Genomic DNA, 8,297 nt, shown 5'->3' with positions numbered 1-8,297 from the left:
TCGTGCTTGTGATCGGACCGCTTGTGACAGATCGGTGTTCACGACACCCGTACACTGTAGTCTGTACAGCATTGCAGACTTCCAAAAAAAAATCTGCTCTGATGAAATTCAACTTGTACATCTCATATGGGAAACTATGGCCAAATAGCTACTGAATATTTAACTTCATTATTACATGGTTATTTCTACTTACATTATCATTATGGGGCTTACAAAAATCTCAGACACACAGATACAGAACAAAACAAAACAAAACAAAACAGAACACGAAAACAAAACAGCGCCCCCTATTTTCAGGCAAATCTTTACTTTTTTTGTGTTTTTTTGTCTTTTTTAAGACCGAACAAACGGTTTTCAACCGAGTATAGTTTAGAACCCGTCCCGTGTACTCATCGATCTCTTCTGTAAATTTGGCGCTATTTGGATCGAAACTGACGGAGCCTTTCATTAACATACATACATACAACATTCGCCAAATTATAGTAAGATTGAAATTAATCCTGTTCTAGTAACTCAACCTATTCTCCAAATGCTTCCATTTCAAGCAAACCCTAATTCTGGAGACCCCCTCTTGCAAGCATGGCCTGTTCCGGAAACCCCTCTTGCCAACATGTTCAGTTCCGGAGCATCATGCTTTCCAGCAAACCCTAGTTCCGGAGAGTTCGTACCGGAGCTCCCTAATTCCATCTCTCAAGTGGCACATACCTACCATATTTTGTAGGGAGTGCCCCCCCAGAGGTTCACTTACGAAAGAGGGAAGTGTAGGCACCTACGTATTCCGCAGAAAATATTCAGTTTAACCGATCGCGAGGTCATGTTCCCATTATCCGATTTAAATAACGTGCGTAGGGATTTGTTTTTCAATAATATATCGCATTTAAGCGATGTGCATGATTAAGCGAGGACCACTTTACTATTATATAGTTTAGCAGCGAAATACAACATCGACTACTGTTCAGCATCAACGAATGGTAATGCTCGCATGCCATATCGTCCTGCCATCTGCTGGCAACACACACAGATAAAAATGATGGAGTAACGCTAAAACACACATAAATACCCGATTTGATGTTCGCTAATATATTTTTGTGTAAACCTCGAGGTTCTACCCAAATTTCCAAACCGGAGAGTTGTTAATAATTATATATATATATATATATATATATATACATACACAAATATACATAAATATAAGAATATGTATATACAATATATAATAGAATATAATAGACGTTCGGCTGTTTCTGCTGAGCGAGAGTCCAAATTGGGGGAATAGTGCTAACAACCCCAAATTTCGTGATTCCATATTCACAGATAATTCACCTCGGACTGTGGCATGCAACCAACAGAGCCTGTGAGATATACGAGTTTAGGTAGGAAAATACGCCCCCCGTAACTCACTGTACACTTGCTTAGCGCAGCCTTAAGCCTTAAGCCTTAATCCTTAAACTTTAAGCATTAAGCCTAGCGCAGACTTTTTCATGGAACTCGGCAGTGATTCTGGAATCGCAGTCGAAATTGCTGTGAAATCGCTACGTCTGCGGGAACCTGCAACTGCAACTCGTAGCGATTCTGGTCGCTTGCAACGAGTTGCAAGAAATCAAACTGATTTGATTTTCAGCAACTCATCGCTCGCAATCGCTCCGAAATCGCTTTGAAATCGCATGTGTGCGGGTAGACAGCGACTTGCAACGATGAAAAATTCTCGTCCGACCAATCAGCGAGCACCATCACATCACGTGAAATATGTGTGTTATTATGTACATGTATGTCTCTATTCGTCGGAGCTGCAACACTGAAATAATCATGCCTTAAATATATAAAGGCCTGCGTATGAAGAGTTTTATGTAGAATATATAATTCATTATTTAGTTATGATTTATAATACTATATAATTATTTCTTATTCATCATATAATATCATATATATATATAAGGTACATATATATATAAGGTACGTATATACGTAAGGTAAGTATATATATATATAAGGTACATATATATATATAAGGTACAGACTAATATTTTGTCTCATTGGATCAATTTTCTACCACATGATGAATGTTTTTGGGTGAGTTATGGCAAATCGATTTTTTAATACTGGAATGGCCCTATATAATATGAGACTCCATCTAGTGTTAGTGGCATGTAAACTCCTAAAACATTGAACAAAACAAGTCATGGAAAGACAACGTACAGCAGTCGCTTGCATGCGCACACGCGGTAAGGCGTGCGACCGATCGCTTGCGGTTGCAGGTTACAGCCGACGAGCAACCAAAATCGCAGGTCTGCGCTAGGCTTTAAAGTGAATACGTCACCGTAAACAGTAAAAAAATAAAAATAAATATTTCCACTTTTTCACAAAATATAAGTAATTCTGTTCACTTTTTATGGTTAAATTGCTGCATTATACTTCTTATTTTACTATATTGTTCGATGTGAACATACACTCGTGACGCATACATAGCCCGGCATAGCAAGCAATTATTGTTAGGAACACTAATATCAAATCGTCCAGGTTTTTTGAAATTTTAACTAGCTGAGAAACAATCTTATCAGGTAAGAATTTGACGATACGTTTAGTCCCGTTAGTTCTTACTTTTAATGTAAAAAAATGGCAACAAACATTTTACACATTTTACCATAAAAAATTCGTGACGTAATCACTTTAAGTTCCGCGCGACAATGGTCATGATCACTTCGTCGGCAGCCTGCGTCGTGAACCGACACCCCGCAGTTTTACTCTCCCTCGTCAGTTAATTGTGCAGGCCGACAATAGTGGGTGTGGCTGGAAGAGGAATCTAGGTGTCGATGAACCACTGAAAAGTCCTGAAGTTTGCGATGGGGTTTTGCGTTACCGGCAGGCGGCAGGTCAGACAGGTAGCAAACAGGTAGGCGCCTGCCCCTGCACTGTGTATGCTTCCCAGGTAAACTTGTTCCCTCCTAGCGGGCTTCCCCTGAGACTCAAGCTAGCATGGAGAGACCACAAAACTCACGTGTTAGAGTCAACTGCATGGTGCAATGAATACTTTTTATTCTATTATACAGGCACAACGATCTTAATTAAACGTGTCAGTCACCTTACCTTATTATATACTGTATGTAAATAAGTGATAATACATATTTATGACGCTCAGCAATTTTATGCAGAAAACAGAATGATACTCCGTATCCATGATCATAGCACCTGCTGTCTATGCATTCATGCATGCATTCCATGCTGTGTATATATGCTCATCTACCTGTAGCATGTTAAAACAGCTCGTGGTGAGCACTATCGGCACTGTTCTCTGGGTAATGATAGAGATATATGTGTTTAATTTCCTGTCGACCAAGACTACAGCCTCTCAATGTCTACTAGTTGTTGTACTTGTCTACGATAATTACCAACTTATAGATATATATATATCGCATGTATATCAAGAAGATAGCCACAGATTATATATATTTCTAAATGCGCCAACCATTGAAATAATTAAGCCTTATCAATACGTTACAATAATCAATACAACACGGTAATTACATTATCTTGTACTAATTGCTATAAAAACACGATCCGGTAGCCGCCTAAATAGTTTTTAATAGTGAAATTATTTGTCCACCTAGCACCTTCTGTGTCCTCCAGCTGCATGCGTTGTGCACATCGACAACGTCACAGTTTCGCAAGCAGGAGTCCTTACAATATAAGTAACACATTGCACGACATGGTCGGTGATAAACATAGCAGGAGCTTGTAAGGAATTCTTCATGGTCGTGCGACTGGTAGCATATATATCATCCGAATATGATAAATAATATTTCTTATGACCGGTGATGGTGTATAACCGGGGTTTGTGGCGCGGGAGACTAGTATACAGGTACGTAGCTAGCGGGGGGGGGGCAACAAGCTAGGGTAGCTGCCCCCCACGAACAAAAAAGTAGAATCAATACATGGTGAAAGGCGGTCACCTTCCCAGAACACACCATGTACATGGCCTTGCCTTGATAAATATAATGTGTTTCCTGTAAACTTGACGATGTAGGCCTATAACCGGGGTTTGTGGCACACGAGACCAGTATATGGTATTGTGACCGCATGCGACCCGTTTGCATTGCCGTTATTGTTTGCATTGCGCGGTGTGTTGCGGCGGGTCGCTAATCCTTCCGCATAGCAATGCAGAGAGCACATCGCAACAACGCGGACACCGGAACACATTGAAGACACGCACACACACACGCAGATAAAATACATGCTCACGTGCGCACGGACACGCACGATAAGCATTAATAACATATCATATTAATTAATATATTAATGTTATATATTAATTTATAACATTATGCCCAGACAATGAGCACCAGCTGTGATAATCATAAGCTGTGAACACCACACCTCAGTGATATAAATGACTCGCAAGAATGACATCGCAGTTCCTCCTGACGTCACAGGTGTCTGCTTGCACTCGGCAGTTAGATGCGATATTGTATGACTACTAGGCACTTTAATTTAATTTAATTTTTTTTAAATAAAAAAAAGTTAGGGTTAGGGTTAGGTTAGGGTTAGGGTTTAGGTTAGGTTAGGGTTAGGGTAGGGGTTTTTTTTTTTTAAGTGCCTAGTAGTCATATCCTAAGTGCCTAGTAGTCATACAATATCGCATCTAACTGCCGGGTGCTGTCTGCTTAGCTCATGTCCCAGTGACGTCACACCCGGCATCTCATGCTGCGCAAATCTTTATGACGTCTGATATCCAGGCGACATTGTATTTTCTGGTGACGCACGTGCTGCGCGTGCTGGTGACATGGCATATTCGGGAGAAATAGAACATCATGGCGATATCTTACGTCCTGGCGATATTTGCCCATCTCGGTGACATCTCGAACCCTGTTGACATCTTACGCCCTGGTGATATCTCGAACCCTGTTGATATCTTAGGCCCTGGTGACATCGCACACCCTGGTGACATCTCGAACCTTGATGACATCTCCCAGCATCGTGTTATCTCACTACCTGGTGACAGTTTACACCCCTGTGACATCACACACCCTGGTGACATCTCACTACCTGGTGACATCTCATACCCTGGTGACATCACTCACCTTGGTAATATCTCACTACCTCGTGATATCTCACACCCTGGTGACATCTCATATCCTGGTGACATCTCACACCCTGGGGACATCGCGCACCGTCGCGCGGACCCTGACGACACCCGCTACCTCGACATCGCCGAGTACCCGGCCTTCTTCCGGCCGACGAAGTAAACGCCCGTCTCGTCGCAGCCGCGGTAGTACATGCCCAGCGTCTGTCTCGTGTTCACGAACAGCGGCTCGAAGGCGTCGACGAAGGCGGCAACGACGCGTCGCGTCACGCGTATCGGATGCAGCAGCGAGGCGACGCTGCGCAGCGCGCACGTCGCTCGCCGCTCGTCGGGCGCCGCGTAGTAGCGCTCGTGCCAGATGAGAAGACCTCCGACGCGCAGCGAATCGTACATGCTCTGCAGCAGATCGAACGCGTCCTGAACGTGTTCGATCACGTTGACGCACAGCAGCGAGTCGTACGTCTCCGATACGTTGAACGCCTCTCCCGGAGCGGCGACGATCGTCGTCGGCAGAATTCCGAGCGTGCCGTTGCGGTACGCGCACGTCGGCACGTCCCGCATGTACTCGGCAGCCATCGGTTCGACAAGCGTGACGCGGTCGATGATAAGACTGCGACGGAGCTTCACCATGAAGGCCGTCTGCGTGAACGGACCGGCGCCTATCTCGACGAGGTGGCCGAGGCGGCGCGGCACGGCACGGTAACCATGGAAACCCTCGGCGTGCTCGATGGCGCGGTCGGTGTGCGTCGCGTTGGCGCTTGCGTTCTTCGTCTTGCGCAGCCAGACGCCGAGTTCGTTGTCCTGCGCGCGCTTCCACACGAAGACAGGCACGCGAGCGATGCCGTCGAGCGGGTGAGAGAAACACATCGGTGACAGCTGCGTCGCCTTCATGTGCTTATTGTAGGTGAGCTCGTCGGCGAGGTTCGGGCAGGAGAGAGCGGCGGATGCGGGCGCGGGTTCCCTGGTGCAGCAGTCGGCGCCGGAGTAGCCCGGATGGCAGAAGCAGACGCCGAAGTGGCGGCTGCCGTGATGCTGACACGAACACGAAATATTACTCCGCCGCTCGGCAGCGGCAGCAGGCTCTGCCGTCATTCCATGTGGCTCTACCGTCTTTCCCTGTGGCTCTGTCGGCTTTCCCTGTGGCTCTGTCGGCTTTTTCTGTGGCTCTGTCGGCTTTCCATGTGGGTCTGCCGTCATCCCATGTGGCTCTGCCGTCATTCTCTGTGGCTCTGCCGTCATTCCCTGTGGCTCTGCCGTCAATCCACGGGACTCTGTCGGCTTTTCCTGTAGCTCTACCAATAAGAGAAACAAGGCGACGACGAGAAGCGCAGTGAGAATCGCCGTCATCAGCGGAAACAACCGCGATAGTCGATATACTCTCATGTTGCCGCCGACACCGCTCTGCCACCACTCGCGCCTGGTAACACACGGCCCGCACACACGGTAACACACGGCCCGCACACGGCAACACGGTAACACACGGCAACACACGGCCCGCACACACGGTAACACACGGCAACACACGGCAACACGGTAACACACGGCAACACACGGCCCGCACACACGGTAACACACGGCAACACGGTAACACACGGCACACGGTAACACACGGCACACGGTAACACACTGCACGAACACTGCTTCTCGGCTCCGATGCGGTTGGGGGATGCTCCGCCTGTTATGTTGCCGGTCAAGGTAGCCGGCCATGACGATCAGTGAACTCGCGAGTTAGACTCGTTTAACCAAGTTTAGAATTGTTTTACAACGTTCACTTTCGGGGAGGGGCACTCCATATATATTGTATGGTAGATATGTGCTGCGGTTGAGACCCCCATTTTCACATATTTCCCGTCCCTGTGCATAGGTCTTTTTTACGTTCCGAAGACTCATGAATTCTCATGAATTGGTCATGGCGGATTCCGGTCCCGTTCCGATGCCCCCAATGCCATAGTGCTGCCGCAGCCGTGGAGAGCGTGTCACTGCCGTTTCTTATTTTATTACCTTTTTCAATAATAAAACAATAAATAGCAGTGCCGTACGTGCACGAGACAGACATACCACGGCAGCATACTATAATTATGTATACTGCACCATGGCTGGTTAGCGCTTGAAATCGTCGATCGCGCACGGCGTACAGTCACGACAGACCCACGTACGCTTCCGTGTGTAGGCTGTGCTAGCACCGTGTATTTCCATGTGTTAGTTCTTGCCCTCACGTTCACTTGGGAAACGCGTGTGTGATTTATTACTGTTCATTAAAGACTTGCTTATACACGATACTCCTCAAATGCGTTTGTGAATTTGTGCGAATGTGTATGTTTAGGACATCATACTTGAACCATTATATATACTAGCTGAAACCCGCGCTACGCGCGGGCTTAGTGACTGTGATGCATGTGTTACCAGTGCAGTAGTGTTATGTGTAAGGTGTTATATGGAGAGTTTAGTTGTTGCACATGTTTGTCTTTTTATGGTGAGAAGTCAATACAAATACATGTTGCAATCATGCTTACACGTAACACATTAACCATTTGTTTGGCAAGTACACAGTGAAATACACACACCCACACAGAAACGTTTTATTGTATGCTATGTACGGTTGATGATACGGACTCCAAAGTTAGAATATTAGATAGATGTGAATGGCTATAACGTAAACGTAATATTATGTGCTTCGCATGTTTCCACTGTGTGCGGACCAGGTAATATTGCGTGGTTGTGATCGCTTATTTCTACGCATTTTGCACTCTGTGCGGACGACGTAATATTACGTGCTTGTGATCGGACCGCTTGTGACAGCTCGCTGTTTACGACACCCGTACGGTACACCGTACAGCATTGCAGACTTCCAAAAAAAAATCTGCTCTGATGAAATTCAACTTGTACATCTCATATGGAAACTATGGCCAAATAGCTACTGAATATTTAACTTCATTATTACATGGTTTATTCTACTTACATTATCATTATGGGCTACAAAAATCTCAGACACACAGATACAGAACAAAACAAAACAAAACAAAACAGAACACGAAAACAAAACAGCGCCCCTATTTTCAGGCAAATCTTTACTTTTTTGTGTTTTTTTGTCTTTTTTAAGACCGAACAAACGGTTTTCAACCGAGTATAGTTTAGAACCCGTCCCGTTACTCATCGATCTCTTCTGTAAATTTGGCGCTATTTGGATCGAAACTGACGGAGCCTTTCATCCTCTTCTTTT

This window comes from Priapulus caudatus, unplaced genomic scaffold (genome assembly GCF_000485595.1).
Source record: "Priapulus caudatus unplaced genomic scaffold, Priapulus_caudatus-5.0.1 Scaffold367, whole genome shotgun sequence".
NCBI classification, from domain to species: domain Eukaryota; kingdom Metazoa; phylum Priapulida; class Priapulimorpha; order Priapulimorphida; family Priapulidae; genus Priapulus; species Priapulus caudatus.
The sequence above is the reverse complement of the archived record's forward strand: the minus strand, read 5'-3'. Positions refer to the sequence as shown.